We start from the raw sequence: 19050 nt of genomic DNA, 5'->3' as shown, positions 1-19050 counted from the left end.
CCCGGCCCATTTCTATTTTTGAGTAATCTGCTTGTGGTTCCTCAAGCAGGCCAAGATTGTTCCCTCTGGATCTCTTATGATTTCCTGTCCATAATTCTTCCATCCTTCATACAGCTGACTTCTTCATGTGGTGAAGTGTTCGCTTAAATGAAACTTTCTTGGATAGGTTTTCCTTCACCACTCAATCAATACCAGTCCTTTCTTGTACACAAGAGCTGAATAAAACTGAACATTGTGTACCTGCCTTACTAAAATATAAACTTCGCAAGGACAGAAACCTCCTATCTTAGTACATAGTAAGCACTCACAAGTTGTTGATCGTTTGAATTCCTCATCTCTTTTCTCCCTGTCCCTTCTAATTCTAAAATTCCGTAATTTTTGAAATGTACAAATGTTACATTTGCATCTTACAAATGAATCTTAATAATTTTTATGAAAATAGAGACCCACAGAACACCAGAAAAAGTCAATTTAGTTCTTTTAGTGTATCCAATGAAATGAAAACTTACGGTTAATCCTTTTTTCTTAAGTCTCACATGAAGAAGTCTCACATTATTTAAACCCAGAGGTCTGTAAGTATTTTTTGTTCTCACTGACATAGTTGATCTAGACATGAAAGAAGGGGAGAGATGGGAAAGGGGATCAACAGGAAAGAAAAGAAGACTAAAAATTATTGATTGTCTGCAATGTGAAAGGCCATTTTGTTGGACATGCTTTATATCTTTTTAAAGGTATCCCAAAAATTCCAAAAGGCATGTTTTTATTAACTCTATATTTCTCATGAAGATGATGAGGTTGACTGTTTAATAATTCACCTGAGATCAGATAGGTGGTTGGTGGTGGAATCAAATATGCCAGTTCTGTTTATTCCAAATATTAAAATACTTTGTACTATGTTATCTGTACACTCAGAGTTACAATAAATATTCAAATGTCGTTTCCCTCTAGAATGACACGGTTATATTGGACCATGAAATTTTAGAAGTGGCTCCATCAGTATTTGCTTCCTTTCTTATTTACACATTTTTTAATTCCAACAGCTATTTAATCCAGACTCATGGATTAAATGGTCTTTTCATAGTTGGGGATTGTTGAACATTCCAAAGAGTAAGGCATGTTGTTATGCCCAGACCGTTTATTCCCCGAAGAAGACCACCAGAGTCCAGAGTCAAAGCTAAGCAGCAAGGATCTTTATTACAGGTTCGAACCTGGAACTCTCCCTCGCTCGTGAAACGAGACGGGCAGGAGAGCTCCCCCACTCAGCTCCGAACAATGTTATATAGTCTAAGAAAAGTGGGCATAGAGTTATTATACAAATCAGATATATGATTGGCTAGTGTTTGAACAAGGCGATTTGGCTAACTATGATTGGTTCCTGCCATTTCTGATATTTTGGTTCAAACTTTGAGGCGGGAGAGCAGGTTTATGGCAGCAAGAGTTTATCTTACTTAAACACGTCTTGTGACCTTGCCTCAGAACTTACAAAATCTCTGGTATGTGCAAAACAAAATCTCTGGTACGTGCAGAAAACCAGGTACTCACAGAACTTACGAAATCTCTGGTATGTGCAAAGATTAGAGAGCAGAACAAGGGTGTAGCGGGTGGGGGGCGGGTAAACATCTATCTTTGTGTCCTTTCATTTCTCCCTTCTCATAAGTAACTGGATGTCCAATCTTGGATTTCCAGAGTCTTATAATATAGCCTCACTTTCTGGGTGCAGGAGAGGCTGGTGATGGCTACAGAGGACCATTAGTTGGATGGTATCAAACCTTTCTCTGACAAATTGTAAAATTTTATTTACCACACAGGGGCCTATAGTGAATAGAAGTAGTAAAGACATTAGGGGGCCTAAAAGGGGTGCCAGAAGGGAAAACATTGAAGAACTCCACCAATTGTTAGCGGCTGTAGTGAATTGTTGCTTTTTCATTTCTAAGCTTAGTTCGTGTAGGCGTTGGACTCTTTCCTCAACTAACCCTGACTCATTTATATAGAAACAGCATTCTTCTTTAAGGAACATACAGGTACCTCCTTTCTCAGCCGTGAGTAAGTCTAAGGCTCTGCGGTTTTGAAGGGTGACCTGTGCTAGGGAGGTGAGCTGCTGCTGAAGGGAGGCTAGGGAATAGGCGGAGTCTTCCATAGCAACAGAGAATTGTTGTAACAGCTTGTCGTTTTCTATCATGGAGTGTTGTAGGGCCCCTCCTGCTAACCCCGCTGCGACGACAGAGGTGGTTAAGGATATTCCGGCAATTAGTGATAGAAAAACTGCTCGTCTATGTCGCGCAGTTTTAGTTGGGGCGGTCCCTGCCCAGCCTATGAACTCTGCCGGGGTTAGCAGTGTCAGTCGGGGAACTAGGGTAACAGGGATACACAACTGTCCGTCAGAGATGCTTTTGGACAGAGTTTTTAACAGAGTCATATTACACCAGAAGAACACACCAGGGGGAGCATATATGGGACTATTAGGGTATGTAGCCGATTGGTTACAGAGGCTGTTGCTAAATGCCGAGTAACAATAGGGGTATTTCTCTTGGTATGGGTCACGGTACAGGGCTACATCGGGTATCGTGACTATCGATGAGTTAAAACCTGTATAGTTTGTGGGAGGGGAGGATAGAGGAACAGCTGTTAATGGTGGTCTTCCTATGGTTGCACACATAAAGCAAGAGGACAGGTCGCCTAAACCAGTGAGGTTGGCGAATGCTAGCCCTTCCCGTAATAGAGTTAGCCAGGAGAAGGGCTGCAAGTCTTGTGATAGCTTGGTTTCTTGCCTGTGGATTTGTGTGTGGATTAAGGGTTGAATCTGGACTAGACTTCTCCACAGATATAAATGGCTACTGGGCCAGGTACTAGTTGATGAGTAATATACTCCCCCATGTTGTGGGGTTGTCCACCGAGAGTCCCATGGGTCTCTAATTATCCAAGTGTAAGTGACGGGAGACTCAGTTTTGTAAAAATACCACCCTTGTCGTTCTCTCCAGTATCGGACAGAGTGCGTCTTACAGTAGCTATATGGGCAACCTGCACTCTGGTGCCACCAATAATTTTTACAATTATATTCAGTTTGATCATATTCAAAACAGATCATGGGTATTGCTGGTTGGGCAATCTGGAACCTAGTGAAATTGAGGTAAACTATAGTATTACACCCTGAGGGGGGGCAGTCTGCGCTAGCTAGCAGTTTACCCGCTTGGGGGGTTTCCCCCGGGTGAGTTTTGTTCTCATAGAGCCAGAACCTCCAGACATAGGGATTAGACGGCGCAGCAGTGAGGAGAGTCAGATGCATAAGGCATAAAAGCATAGGTAAGCTAGACATGGTTACGGCTATGGGGATGACGGCGCAGGGTTAGCTTTAAGGGATTGTTCTTAGCTTTGTCTACAGTCCATGTAACCGGTGCTCCAGACGGCTCGAGAAGGTCGGATGTTGGGTCCACTGGTTTGACGTGTGTGTAGTGGATCCACGAAGCGATGCCTTCTACTTTGAGAGCGGTGGGAGTAGTCAGGAGTACTTGCAGTGGTCCTTTCCACCTGGGTTGAAGAGTTTCTTGCCGGTGGCGCTTGACTAGGACCCAGTCTCCCGGCTGGAACGGATGAGGCGTCGGCGGAGGTCCTGCCTCGTATAGTTCTCGTAGTCTGGGCCAAATTTCCTGGTGAATTTTCTGTAAGGCTTGTAAGGAGAACAGGAGCTCAGAGACATTTTCAGTTTCAGGTTTGAGTAAGTCATCTTTTAGACTGGGGACCAGGGGTGGGGGGCTGCCATACATGATTTCATATGGTGTGAGGCCTAGTCTGTAAGGGGTATTTCGGGCCCGGAACAGAGCGTAGGGGAGAAGTACTACCCAATTAGTGCCAGTCTCCATGGTCAATTTAGTTAAGGTCTCCTTCAGAGTCCGATTCATCCTTTCTACCTGTCCTGAGCTTTGGGGCCTATAAGCACAATGTAATTTCCAATTTGCCCCCAGAATGGAAGCCAAATCCTGACTTACCTTAGCAACGAAGGCTGGTCCATTGTCTGATCCTATTTGGACGGGAAAGCCATACCTGGGGAGGATTTCTTCCAAAATTTTCTTTGCTACAACCTGAGCAGTTTCTCTCTTAGTTGGGAACGCTTCTGTCCATCCTGAAAAAGTATCTACAAAGACAAGTAAGTACTGATACCCATATTTTCCAGGCTTTATCTCAGTAAAGTCTATTTCCCAATAGATACCAGGCCTAGTTCCTCTACACCTAATTCCTGCGGTGGTCTGGGTTTGGGGGCAAGCGTTGTTTAGTTGGCAGGCTTTGCAATTTGTTGTGACATCGCTGGCCAGTTCAGCTATGCGCCTGATTCTAAACTTGGCGTGCCTGATTAAGTCCATCATTCGCCGGGCACCCAGGTGGGTTGTCCGGTGGATGTGTTTCAACACCTGCCGTCCTAATTTTTCTGGTAGGATGGTTTGGTCATTTATATCAGTCCACCACCCATTTTTAACCTGTTTTAGGGGAAGCGTGTTCATCCATTTGCGATCCTGTTCGGTATAGTCGGGAAAACATGGCAAATTTCGCGGGCCAGGATCGGGGAGCTGGAGCGCGAGGAGGTGACTGGGAGCTTTTGCTATGCTCCTTGCGGTTTGGTCGGCTAGGAAGTTGCCTCGAGCAATTGGCATAGTTGGTTTCTGATGCCCAGGGCAATGTACGACAGCCAATTTCTTTGGTTTCCACAAAGCAGTTAATAGAGCTAGGATCTCTTGCTTGTTTTTTATTTCTTTGCCTTCGGCTGTTAATAGTCCCCTTTCTCTGTAGATGGCCCCATGTATGTGCGCAGTAGCGAAAGCATAGCGGCTATCCGTGTATACTGTTAGTTTTTTCTCTGCCCCTAGGGTGAGGGCCTGTGTAAGGGCTATCAGTTCGACTCTTTGGGCCGATGTCCCTGGAGGCAAGGGTTCCGCCCAGATTACCTCAGTCTCTGACGTTACAGCCGCTCCTGCATACCGCTGGCCTTGGTGGACATAGCTGCTGCCATCAGTGAACCAGGTGAGTTCTGTGTCAGGGAGCGGACGATCTTGCAGGTCCTCCCGCACCCCATGCACCTGAGCCAGTATCTCAGTGCACTCATGGGACGGGGCATCCAAGTCTGGATTTGGCAGCAGTGAAGCAGGGTTTAAAGAGGTTGGGGGCAGAAAAGTTATTCTGAGGGGGTTTAACAGCAGTCCTTGATAGTGGGTGAGCCGGGCGTTACTCATCCATCGGTCCGGCGGCTGCCGGAGGACGCCTTCAATGGCATGCGGGGTTATAACGCGCAACTCTTGCCCCATGATAAGTTTATCAGCGTCTCGGACCATTAGGGCGGTCGCCGCGATTATCCGGAGGCAGGGTGGCCAGCCAGCAGCCACTGAATCTAATTTTTTTGACAAATAGGCAACTGGCCTCTGCCAGGGGCCTAGGTACTGTGTTAACACGGCTTTTGCAACACCCTTACTTTCATCCACGTATAAGTGGAAGGGCTTGGAGACATCAGGGAGCCCCAGCGCGGGGGCTGATAACAAGGCAGTTTTGATTTGCTGAAAGGCCAGCTCAGCCTCTTCCGTCCAATTGAAGGGCTGCCGTTCCTTTGTTGCCTGGTATAGGGGCTTGGCTAACTCAGCAAATCCGGGTATCCATAACCTACAGAACCCTGCCGACCCCAGGAATTCTCTCACTTGCCGTGTTGACTGGGGTCTAGGGATGCGTAGGACTGTTTCCTTTCGGGCTTTGGTTAGCCAGCGTTGCCCCCCTTTTAATAGGTACCCCAGATAAGTTACCTCCGACTTGCAGATCTGAGCCTTTGTTGCTGAGGCTCGGTAGCCTAGCTCCCCCAGAGTCTTCAGGAGGTCCTCAGTCCCTCGAACACAAGTTTCCGGGGACCTGGCCGCTATTAAGAGATCATCAACATATTGCAAAAGAGTTATTTCAGGGTGTTGCCGCCGGTACTCACCCAGATCTTCATGAAGGGCTTCATCGAACAGGGTTGGCGAGTTCTTGAACCCTTGTGGCAGTCTGGTCCATGTTAGCTGACCGTTGATGCCCCTCTCAGGATCCGTCCATTGAAATGCAAAGAGTTCTTGACTTTTGGGAGCCAGAGGAAGGCTGAAGAAAGCGTCTTTTAGATCAAGAACGGTATACCACTGTTTTTTGGGATGTAAGGCACTCAGAAGGGTGTATGGATTGGGCACAGTGGAATGTATGTCCATGACCCTTTTATTAACTTCTCTTAAATCCTGTACTGGCCTGTAGTCCGTACTGTTGGGTTTACGAACAGGTAACAGTGGAGTATTCCAGGATGAGTGGCAAGCCCGTAGGACTCCCTGGTCTAGGAGTCGGCGGATATGGGGCGTAATTCCTTCTCTTGCCTCCAGGGGCATAGGATATTGCCGAACCCGAACCGGGTCCGTCCCTGGCTTAACTTCCACAAATATGGCAGGTTGATGTTTAGCTAGCCCCAAGCCCCCAGTTTCTGCCCACGCTTCAGGGAAACGCTGGAGCCAAGAGTCAATTCCCTGATCGGGGGCTTTTGCTCTTGATGGAGTCGGTACTCATCTTCTAAGGTGACAGTCAGGATAGATATTGGCCTGTTTTGGGAATCAGTTATCTTGGGCCCTTCTGGCTCAAAGTGGATTTGGGCCCCCATCTTTGTCAGCAAGTCTCTCCCTAGTAGAGGGCAGGGGCTCTCTGGGATGACTAGGAAGGAATGGGAGACTTTTCCCGTTCCTAAGTCTACAGTCCTCTGGGTTGTCCAGGGGTATTTTTTGATGCCTGTGGCCCCGTGCACCCAGGATGTTTTCTTAGACATTTTTCCAATTGGTTTGGTTAGGACTGAGCGTTCCGCCCCAGTATCGACCAAGAAGCGAACTGGGGACCCCTCCACTTGCAAAGTTACCCTGGGTTCGGGGAGGGGGTCCGAACCCTGTCCTCCCTAGTCAGAGTCCTGGGTAACGAGTACGGAGGTAGGGTTAGCTGGTCTCCGTTTCTTTGGGCAGTCTTTAATCCAGTGGCCACGTTCCTTGCAATAAGCACACTGATCTTTTTTTAATCCTTGCCTAGGGCCTTGCTTTTTCTGCTTTCTGTTTTGGCCATTTCCTGCCTGGGGGAAAGCTGCTACTAAGACTTTGGTCATTTCTTTGGTTGCCTTGAACTGTTTTTCTTCTGGAGTATCCCTATTATTATAAACTCGCTGGGCCATCTGAAGGAGGTCCTGAATCTGCTTTCCCTCTAAACCTTCTAATTTCTGGAGTTTTCTTTTAATATCTGGTGTTGCCTGGTTTACAAAGGACATTACTACCGCTGCCTGATTTTCCGGTGCTTCCGGGTCCATAGGGGTAAACTGTCTGAAGGCTTCCATTAATCTCTCTAAATACACAGCGGGGCTTTCTGTCTTACCTTGTAACACAGAATATACTTTAGCCAAATTGGTGGGCTTGCGAGCTGCAGCCCGGAGACCCGCCATTAGAGTCTGGCGATAAATGAGCAGTCGTCCCCTACCTTCTGCCATGTTGTAGTCCCATCTGGGCCGGGTCAAAGGAAAAGCCGCGTTAATGAGGTCAGGATTTGCAGTTGGCTGGCCGTCATCTCCTGGAACCAGTTTTCTGGCCTCAACTTGGATTCTTTCCCGCTCCTCCGTTGTGAACAGGATTCGGAGGAGCTGTTGACAGTCATCCCAGGTCGGCTGGTGAGTAAACATGACACTGTCTAACAACGAGGTTAGATCTTTGGGATTATCTGAGAACCGAGCATTTTGGGACTTCCAATTGTATAAATCACTGGTGGAAAAAGGCCAATACATGAGACGGGAGAGCCCGGTATCATCCAGCGATCCTATTTCTCTGAGAGGCAGGGCTACAGTGGAGTCAAGGAGTCGGGAAGCTTGGTCCCGCTGTACGCGGCCTCGTGTTCGGCCGGCCGGCCCCCCCAGGTTACTTTCGCTCTTGGCTGCTTCCGCTTCTCGGTTTCCCTCTACGGAAGCACCACCCTGGGGCACTGGGTCCTGCGGGATAAGGTGCGGATATGGTGGGGGAAATGTGGGTTCTAACGTTAGGGGGTCCTGGCTGTCCGGCAGCACAGTGGCCGAGGGAGCAGAGGGAGTCTTTTGTCTTGTAGGTCGCGTTACTAGGACTTTGCAGGGCTCAGGGATGAATGGAGTTATCCAGGGTGGTGGGTTTTCCACAAGATCCTGCCACACTAGAATATAAGGAATTTGATCAGGATGTCCTGACTGCCCTGGCAGGAAAATCTTAGTTTTTACCTTAGTAATAATAGAGAGACAGAAAGTTCCTTCGGAGGGCCACCCTACGCCGAAAGAGGGCCACTCCGAATGGCAGAAAGTAACTAGCTTTCCCTTCTTTAGTTCTACGCTTAAGTTACGCCCCCGAGCCTTCACATCCTTAAAATTGGTAACAAGGAGTGAGAGCGGCGTGCTCTGGTTGTTGCCCATCTTTGGACTGCTCCTACAAAGAGAAGGGGGGACGAAAATGAGTGTGAAGCAGAGGGGAGTATCTGACAGGTCCGGTCCTGGAAGGGGGAGAAAAGGTTTTATGTTTCGTTTTGGGCTTACACTTAACACTTAACAGTAATGGACAGACAGTAATAACGATGAGCATTCGCGAGCGCGTGTCGGACTTCCGACCTGAGTCAGACGGGGCAACCAAGGATGGAGGCCCCCAGATGGGCACTGGGGAACGTCTCCCACCAGTCCTGAGTGGCTGTCTTCTAGCGCGTCCACCAAGACCGTGCCACTTACAGAACAGACCAATACAGATTACAGATTACGGATTTCGCAAAATTTCAGGGAGACAGACAGAGACAAAGACAGAGACAGTGACAAAGCCGGCTTACCTACAGATTAAGATCCGTTGACTTGGGGGTCTGGTGGGCTTGGGGGAAATCCCGGACGAGCCCCCATTTGTTATGCCCAGACCGTTTATTCCCCGAAGAAGACCACCAGAGTCCAGAGTCAAAGCTAAGCAGCAAGGATCTTTATTACAGGTTCGAACCTGGAACTCTCCCTCGCTCGTGAAACGAGACGGGCAGGAGAGCTCCCCCACTCAGCTCCGAACAATGTTATATAGTCTAAGAAAAGTGGGCATAGAGTTATTATACAAATCAGATATATGATTGGCTAGTGTTTGAATAAGGCGATTTGGCTAACTATGATTGGTTCCTGCCATTTCTGATATTTTGGTTCAAACTTTGAGGCGGGAGAGCAGGTTTATGGCAGCAAGAGTTTATCTTACTTAAACACGTCTTGTGACCTTGCCTCAGAACTTACAAAATCTCTGGTATGTGCAAAACAAAATCTCTGGTACGTGCAGAAAACCAGGTACTCACAGAACTTACGAAATCTCTGGTATGTGCAAAGATTAGAGAGCAGAACAAGGGTATAGCGGGTGGGGGACGGGTACACATCTATCTTTGTGTCCTTTCAATGTAAAACAGGGCACATAGAGAAAAAAGCTAGTCTAGTAAGTGAAAAGGAGAAAGAGGAATCATTCCTAGGTATATGCTTAAGTATGTTCTTCAAAGTAGCACTATCTAAATGAGTCCTACAATTAATCTCATAAATGTATTTTACTAAATATCTAATAACTACTTAGGGGAAAGAAGGAAAGGAAGTAAACACAATTATACCTAATAAAAAATTTTTAAAGTCAGCATCCTTTTTTTTCTTGTATTTTTCCTTGTTTATGTGCTCCCCTACCCCCACATCCGCCTCTTCCTTCTCCTCCTCCTCCTTCTTTTTGATTCAATGGGCAAGTAAGCTTACAGTCTGCAAATCTGTGCCTGTATTTTTAAAACCTTTTATTGATTTTCACACTTTTTAGGCAAGATGATAGCTTTCACTGGTATTATACATCATGATTTGCAGGATCTTTTACATATAACAACATATATGTCCCCACAAGACCTTTGGGTTTACAAATTACAGAGAAGTTTGGAATGAGGCTTGTAATACCGGATTATTTAGGGTTGACTCTTATTAACTGTGTGACCACAAGACTCAGTGCCTTTTTCTTCAATTTCCACAACTGGAAAATAGAAATATAGACATGTAATACATGTTTCACAAGGTTTTTTTCTAATGAAGTACAAGCAAACTAACAATTATTATTAATAACTATTATTATCTACCAATTCTAATCAACATTTTAGAATATCCTAAATGGAAGATAGGATTTCTTTTCATAATGTATATCTCAATAAATGAAGCTTGTTCAAGCTATTTAATTGATTTCTCACTTCCTAATAGAAATTAGGGTAAGACTTAGCACAGGAATCAGTTACTCTACGTGATGTTGTGACATTCTTTCTCAATATGGAGTGGCAGTTGCAGGGAGAGGTTGCCTCGAGGAAATCTGAGCCATTTTCCTTGGTTCTCCAACATGAGATTTCATTGTCTGCCTCACTAATAGGTATTAATTTTGTCATTTCCCGTGTGTTTTATACATCCAACTGGAAGCAGAGTTTTATTCCAAAGCACATTAAGCATAATTTTGACTAATGGATTCTTCAGAAAAATCTAATAATGACAGCAGTATGGATATCATATTATAGGTTAGATTTTTTTTTCACATAAATCTATGCAGTATGCATAACTTGTCATGTTATCTTACATATAAGCAAAGTAAGAGCTAGAGATTCACTGATTTCATAAGTTCATATAAGGCATTTTAACATCAAACATTAGGGTATCTGATAGAGTGTGGGTTCAGTTACTGGCATTTCTAAGTGTAAGTTTCCTTGTTTACAAACTTAGGGGTAACACATACATACTTTGTGAGTGGTCATAAGGATTAAACAGAAAACGTAAGAAGAATCTTTCTAGGCACAAAATAGATGTTAAATCAATGTTACTTGTGCTTTCTAATTCTGGATAAATAAAAGAAACAGTACCTTTCATTTCAATGGAACACTAAATATATATCACTAAAAAATTAAGCTATGATAATGCTTTTTTAAAAAGTAATATGATTTAAAAAAAAATATTGCTTTTTTGGCCTAGGGACCTTTACTTATGATTTTGTCCTTGATGTATATTTCTCAAAATTGGTGTTTATAATGATGTCTGCAATCACAGTTTATAAATTACCACTTTATTAGAATCTAAAATAATCCCCCAAAGGTCATTTTGACTGTAGTAACCTCAGGTAGCAATAAAATTCACATGAAGTGAATTTCCTCTTTTTGGGGAAAACCAGCTTGTAAAAGATACAGTAAAGCAATTCGTTCTGTGAAAGAAGCAACAACATACTCAGGTTAAAAATACACTGTGCTTTGAACCAAACATAAGAAGTGTGAAATATCATTTTGAGTTCCCTTGGCAAGATGTGACTGGATGATTCAAAGATAAAAGGTGCAAATGGCTTATAAAAGTGTTCAAAGTCATTATTGAACATCAAAGAAATATTGCTAAAAATCTTTTAAATGAAAATGAATCAGAAACTTCAAAGCTAAATATTACTTAAAATGCACATGAGTATGGAATTTTTAAAAAAAGTAATGGTGAAAAGTGAACATTAGTAATGTTAGAGACTGGGTTTTTAAAAAATTCAGTATAAAGGATTTTGGTAAAGGCAGACCTAGATTTAATCCAATCTTGCCAATATTAGGTATGAGATTATTGTATCCAGGCAGAGGGGGCTATGAGACATCACAGAACAAAGTGAAGAGCGTCGGGTCATGGTCCTGGCCTTGACCTCTGCAGTCACATGTCTTTGTGTAGTTCTGTGCTATCCTGAGTTCAATTTCTTCATCTAGGTAATGAGAAGGATTATAATACCTGCTCTGCTTCCTTCCTACAGAGTGGATGTCAGAATCAAAGGAATAGATATTAAAGTACATTGTGAACTTTAAAACATTCCACAAATGCTAGGTATGGATTATACACAGCAATTAAATAGCACCATAGGTTGAAAAGAAATAATACATTTCCAGATTTGATTAAAACAAAAAAAAATAGTTGTCTCTCTTTGGAAAGCCGTGTATATTATTGATTATTTATTGTTTTGGTTATTATCTATTGATATATAACAGACCATTCCAAAATTTACTGGATTAATTTATTTTGTCATGATTCTGTTGGTTAGCAGTATGAGCTGAATTCAGTTAGGCAGTTCTGCCATTTTTAGAGTTATTTATGCAACTGCAGTCATCTAGTCACTCAACTGGGACTAGATGGTAATCAGATGATCTTACTCATGTTTCCAATTGTTGGTGTTGACTGTCAGCTGGTTCATCTTAGGGTCTTAGTGGGAAGGGTCCCTTTTGCTCCATGAGGTCTCTCATCCTCTAGGGACTAGATTATGCCTCCTCACGTGGCAGTTTCAGCACAGTTCCAAAAGGGTGAGAATAGAAATGATAAAGTCTCCTGGAACCTAAGCTCAGAAGTCCTCTATCCTTATTCCTACCACACTTTACTGGCCAAATTAAGTTAAAGGCCAGCTGAAAGTTAAGGACTGTTAGACTTCACTTCTTTTTATTTTTAATTTAATTTAATTTAATTTTAAGTTATGGGATATGTGTGCAGGATGTGCAGGTTTCTTACATAGGTAAATGTGTGCACAGGTGGCCTGCTGTACCCATCAACCCATAAATCACCTAGGTGTTAAGCCCACATGAATTAACTATTTATCCTGATGCTTCCCCTCCTCCTGTCCCCTGACAGGCCCCAGTGTGTGTTACCCCCTTTCCTGGGTCCATGTGTTCTCATTGTTCAGCTGCCACTTATAAATGAGAACATGTGGTGTTTGGTTTTCTGTTCCTGTGTCAGTTTGCTGAGGATAATGGCTTCCAGCTCCATCCATGTCTCTGCAAAGGACATGATCTTGTTCTTTTTTATGGCTGCATAGTATTGCATGGTGTATATGTACCACATTTTCTTTATCCAGTCTATCATTGATGGACATTTGGGTTGATTCCATTATACTTCACTTCTTGATGGGGAGAGTGGCAAAGTGACATTGCTAAGGAGCATGCCCACAATTATGGGAAAAAAAGCTGTGGCCATCCTCCTCTACAATTTACCACACCATCAATTTGATGTTTGATTTCCAATTAAACTATTTGTATAGGAAGGACACTCCTATGAGGAAGCCTCAATTGCACAATTCCCAAAGACAAAGTCACATTTTCAACAGAGACATTTCATAAAGAATGGTGAGTCAATAACAAGGAATCCACTGGAATCCTGTGAAGGAGTCCACGTAACAATTACAGGAATGTTAGGAAAAGACAAGATAGAAGACACAGTCAAGGATAGAGAAAGGTATTTCAGGATTACATATCAAAAACCAGAAGAAAAGTTTAGAAATTGCAATAAAGGGCATCACTGAAAAGAATTTTGGAGGATCAGAGAATATACATATTAGCTGGCTCAACCAGTACCAAGTAGGATTGAACAGGATGGAAATCAGGATATATGTAACATAATCTCTAGCGATATTATGAACAGGTGTTGGATTTGAGCAGGTGTTGGACCATTTCAAATGGTCCAGTATTCTAAGTTGTGTGAGGACATTTGGGTCATACAGCCTGAGTTAATTGGGATATGACAAATTGAAAAACACTGGCCAAAAGAAAAAACTAGATTCAGAGATTTGAAAAGCTACACAGGAATGGAAGAGAATTCTACAAGAAGCATTTCCTAGGGTGATCTGAATAATTCTCCCAGTTGGTATATTTTTAGCCCAATAATATTTTATGTACCAATTATTTATCAACATGCATTCAAAAATATTTATTTAGTACTTACAATGTTTTAAAAGCCATGTTTGGCTGGGCGCAGTGGCTCACGCCTGTAATCCCAGCACTTTGGGAGGCCAAAGCGGGCAGATCACAAGGTCAGGAGATCGAGACCATCCTGGCGAACACGGTGAAACCCCGTTTCTACTAAACATACAAAAAATTAGCTGGGCGTGGTGGCAGGTGCCTGTAGTCCCAGCTGCTTGAGAGGTTGAGGCAGGAGAATGGTGTAAACCTGGGAGGCGGAGGTTGCAGTGAGCCGAGATTGTGCCACTGCACTCCAGCCTGAGCGACAGAGCCAGACTTTGTCTCAAAAAAATAAAAAATAAATAAATAAAAATAAATAAATAAATAAAAGCCATACTTGTTACAGGGGATACAAGGTCAAACAAGATATATTCTTTACCCTTCAAGGGTCTACAGGCATTGTCAATGCAAGTGATAAGTTATAATAACACAAAGTCTAGGAGTCATTGCAAAGTGTCAGTGATAAAATTATAATTAGGGTTAAATAATTGTTACAAACTATGAAATTCTTCCTTCATGGTACACATTGTACTAGGCCCTCTATATATTATCATTAGTCTTCAAAAAAATAGCATAGAATATTTATTCTGTTGTACACACACACACACACACACACACACACACACACCAGGTCATTTAGGCTCATAAGATATAAATGTCGTTTGGTTTCCAAACCATATGTCTTTATTCCACGGTGCATAGCCTTTTGACGAGACCATTTGAATCTCACCACTTTTACAAAGACATTTTGATACCAAAGTATTTTGCACCCAATTGTTTTTATAAGGGCACACTTGGATTCACCTTTTAAAAGTTAAACTTTTAGATTTTTGTTATGTAATAAAAAACTAAATGAACATTCTTACCTCATTCTTGAGCCTCATTCCCTCATCTATCCCATCTCTACTATAGAGATGGGATAGGCTGTGGTTAGATAGCCTTTTGTAGATAAATCCGGAATTGTGTCTCCCATCCTTGTTACTAATCTCAGAAATACCATCAATCTCAGGTAAGGGGCTGCTTATTCTCTGAAAACTTGCATGTGTCTTATATTGTCTGCATCTCAAATTCTGTGATTTCTTCGACAAGGAAATAATGGTCATATTCATTTACTTTTAATCACTAAGTAGATTTAATGATGTTTCTCATTTGAAAACTGAAAGCAGTGTTTCTCAAGAGGAGGATGGACTTTTTAACATTACTGAAGGGATAGCGTATGTAATTTGCAAGTTTATTTAATATTATACTTTCAAATTTGAAAAGGGAATATCATACTTATTGTTTTTATAATTGTGGGCAATAGAAACTAGAGCACCACACAATCTCCCGCACTGATAGTGGATAAGAAGATGCTATTGATTCTGAGGAGGCAGGGATTGGGAGAGTAGGATATATTTCCCAAATCAGAGTTTCAGCACAGTGAAAAGAATGAAGATTTTACACACACACACACACACACACACACACTACATTCTAAAGAAAAACATGGGAAACAGTCATCTTGTAGAAAGAATGGACATATCTGCTTATCTGCTTTTTGGACACTTTCTGGTCTGCTGATTGTATTAGAATGAGGATTAAATATTAGGGGTGGGTAGACGATTAGTGTACATTTGAGTCATAATATGGATCTTCATTCTCTTCTTTCCTAAACTTTGCAGGAACTCATTCAAAGTCTAACACTGAGTGACATTGTTTGGTTCTGTGTCCCTACCCAAATCTCATGTTAAACTGTAATCCCCACATGCCAGGGGAGGCGTCCAGTGGGAGGTGATTCGATCATGGGGGCAGATGTCCCCATGCTGTTCTTGTGATAGTGAGTGAGTTCTTATGAGATCTGATGGTTTAAGAGTGTGGCACTTCCCCACTTGCTCTGTCTCGCCTGCTTCCACGTAAGACGTTCTGTGCTTTCCCTTTGCCTTCTGCCATGATTGTAAGTTTCCTGAGGCCTCCCCAGCCATGCGGAACTGTTAGTCAATTCAAAGTCTCTTCTTTTATTTTTCCTTTTTTTTTTTTTTTTTTTCCTCCTGAGACAGGGTCTGACTCTGTCACCTAGGCTGGAGTGCAGTGGTACAATCTCAGCTCACTGCAACGTCTGCCTCCCAGGTTCAAGTGATTCTCCCACCTCAGCCTCTTGAGTAGCTGGGACTACAGGAACACCACCTGGTTAATTTTTGTATTTTCAGTAGAGACAGAGTTTTGCCATAATGGCCAGGCTGGTATCAAACTCCTGACTTGAAGTGATCCATCCGCTTCAGCTTCCCAAAGTGCTGGAATTACAGTTGTAAGCCACCATGCCCAGCCTAAACCTCTTTTCTTTATAAATTTCCCAGTCTCAGATAGTTCTTTATAGCAGTGTGAAAATGGACTAATAGATCGAGAATATAGAAAGCTGCCTTTGACTTACGGTGAAAGGCCCATTTGGTGAGTAAGAAACCTTCAACTAACTTTTCATAAGCACAAATTTATATGTTCTTAGTTTATTATAAGCTGGATAAAAAAACTTTTAGATTTTAGCCCTCATTTGTAAGGTTATGCTTGAAAACATTTTAATATAGACTGTATTTCTGAGATTTTCCATCCCACAAAGGTTAACATGAGAAAAAGTTTCTTCACCCTTGGTGGGTTATGAAACAAGCAATTTTCCTGCTGAGAGGCTCTCCACAATCGGTTTTGAATTGCCAACAGTTATGCTGGCCTCCAGTTCAAAGGTTTTACGTAAGCAGGGAGATTGGTGACAATCTGAAAAAAATCAAATATTATGGAGCAAATATTTTGTCTTGCCAAAATATAGCAACCATTTATTAATTATCTACGTCTTTGCTTTTTATTGAAGAAAATATGTATGAGACTTCTGAATTTAAAAAGCTCATGGTTATTGTAATATAGTATGCATTTAAAATAATATGTGTGAAACATATAACAAAATACTCATTAAAGGTCCTGTAACTATTACTATTAATATAATATTTGTCACTGAAACAATATGCACATAAAGATTGCTATGGTATTATTTTTAAAAAGCTTTTTCTCCTGTAAGGATACCTTCTTATTAAGGAAAATGAGGAATTATTTTCTCTACACTTGACAGTAATTTTTTTCACTTTTGTAATATGATGTAGCCAAATATTATAATCTCCAAGGGAGTGGCTGAATTGTTTTGTTGTACTGTAATATGTGATAATAAATGTGTTTGAAAGGAATCAGAGTCTGATAATTTATTTTGCACATTTTTCATCATCTGTTATGTATTTCCCTGGGGCTAAAATGGATGGAAGGAGGGGAAGATTTGGTCATTGGAGACAACAAAAGATCATAAGAATTCAGCAAACTTTGAGAACCACTTATTCAAGAAGAAAATACAACCTTGAAAAGGAAACAATAGTCTCTTTCATTTAAAATACCATGAAATGAAAATATTATAAAGAGACAGTAATGTATCCAAATCTTTACCATATAATAGCTATAGCAGATGCTTTCAGTAGATACTGCCTTCTCCACTTATGTCCACCTCCTTCCAGTTTCCATTTACCTGGTTGTGTAGGTAGTAGCTGCTAAAGGCACAAACCTGTATCCTCTGGAGAACTGCCATGGTTTTACACCTTGGTTTTCAGGAGATGCACAGGAGGCAGGTAGCCTCAGATTTATGATACAGAGGTGTGATAGCTTAGCCCTTGCGTCAGTTCGTTCTCACACTGCTATGAAAAAATGCCAGAGACTGGGTAATTTATAAATGAAAGAAGTTTAGTTGACTTACAGTTCTGCATGGCTGGGGAGGTCTCAGGAAACTTGCAATCATGGTGGAAGGTGAAGGAGAAACAAGCACCTTCTTCACAGGGCGGCAGAATGAAGTGAGTGCAAGCAGGGGAAATGCCAGATGCTTATAAAACCAGCAGATCTCATGAGAACTCACTCATTACCATGAGAACAGCATGAGGAAACTGCCCACATGGTCCAATTACCTTTACCTGGTCCCACCCTTGACAGGTGGGAATTATGGGGATTACAATTCAAAGTGAGATTTGGGTGGGGACACAGAACCAAACGATATTAGCCCTCTTGCCTTTAGGCAGGGCAGCCTCTGTGACACAATCTAGCTCAAGAACTCTATACAAAATCAGGAGACCAGACTTCTAAAAGCTGATTTTTTGCCTAGCTATTCCCCTACCTTATCTTGCTGTTTTCAAACCTTATAGTTTTCCCTTAAGAGCAATTCCTCAAAAGATTGTTCCTCAAAAAATACTTGTATAAGAATCCCTATTTCATACTCAGCTTGTAAAGCACCTGGCTAAAGACAATTACCAATATCACATACTTATTCTACTGTGCAGACAACAATTTGTTATTTTTAGTGATAAAGCTGTGTTTTCTAGAACTGTTAATCTACCTTGACATTGCTACATAGACATCCATATTCATTTGTCACCACTTATTGGTTGTTTTATTCCTTATATTTATTAACTTCTCTAATAGATAGTTTCATCAATAGAGATTCTACAATTTGGAGCAAACATATTTGCATAAGAGAAAAAGCTAACTGCCGAAGTTGTCAATTTTTGCCTAGCAAAGAATTTGAATACAGTGGAGAGAGCACGGGATTTGGAGCCAGAAAGACTTAGGTGTTAATCCTGGCTGTTCAATCACTTATTAGCCATGTGACCTTGGTCTAATCACATAGATTTTCTGAGCCCCCATTTAATTTCATGGAATCACAATGTCAATGCCATTTCATTGTTGTGATGAGTAACGTCATGATAATGTAGATTAAATACTTGGACTAGATAATGTAGATTAAATACTTGGACTAGTGCCTGGCACACAGCAGTTGCTCAGTGAATGTTATTTTTGGCAATGGAAAATGGTTTAAATACATATGTGAGCAAATCAGTTAATTAAGCCTGAGTTTATCACTCACTCTGTTTCCAACTTTCCTAACTGATGATGGGTGCCTCCTTTAGTAGCATTCAAACAGTGCCTATTTAGCCTGAACTCCAATGTACACATGAATATCCTAAGTGGAGCCAGGCAGTCCAACTGATGAAATGGAAAAGAAAATAGTGGTACATAAGCCCCCAAAATGTAGAAGTTCTAGACCAAAAGAAGTTTTAAACCAGTGATGCATGGGGAAATCTGTCATTCAAATAAGTTTTGACCTACAAAGTAGCCACAAAGAAAAATAAGGCATCTTAGCTAACACTAAACACTGGAGGAGTCTACCTAAAGTCTAGATGTGGCTTCTTTTGAAAAAGCACAGGTCTTCATTCCTATGTAATAATG

This window comes from Macaca fascicularis, chromosome 11, assembly GCF_037993035.2.
Source record: "Macaca fascicularis isolate 582-1 chromosome 11, T2T-MFA8v1.1".
NCBI lineage: Eukaryota > Metazoa > Chordata > Mammalia > Primates > Cercopithecidae > Macaca > Macaca fascicularis.
Note: the sequence above shows the minus strand (reverse complement) of the source record.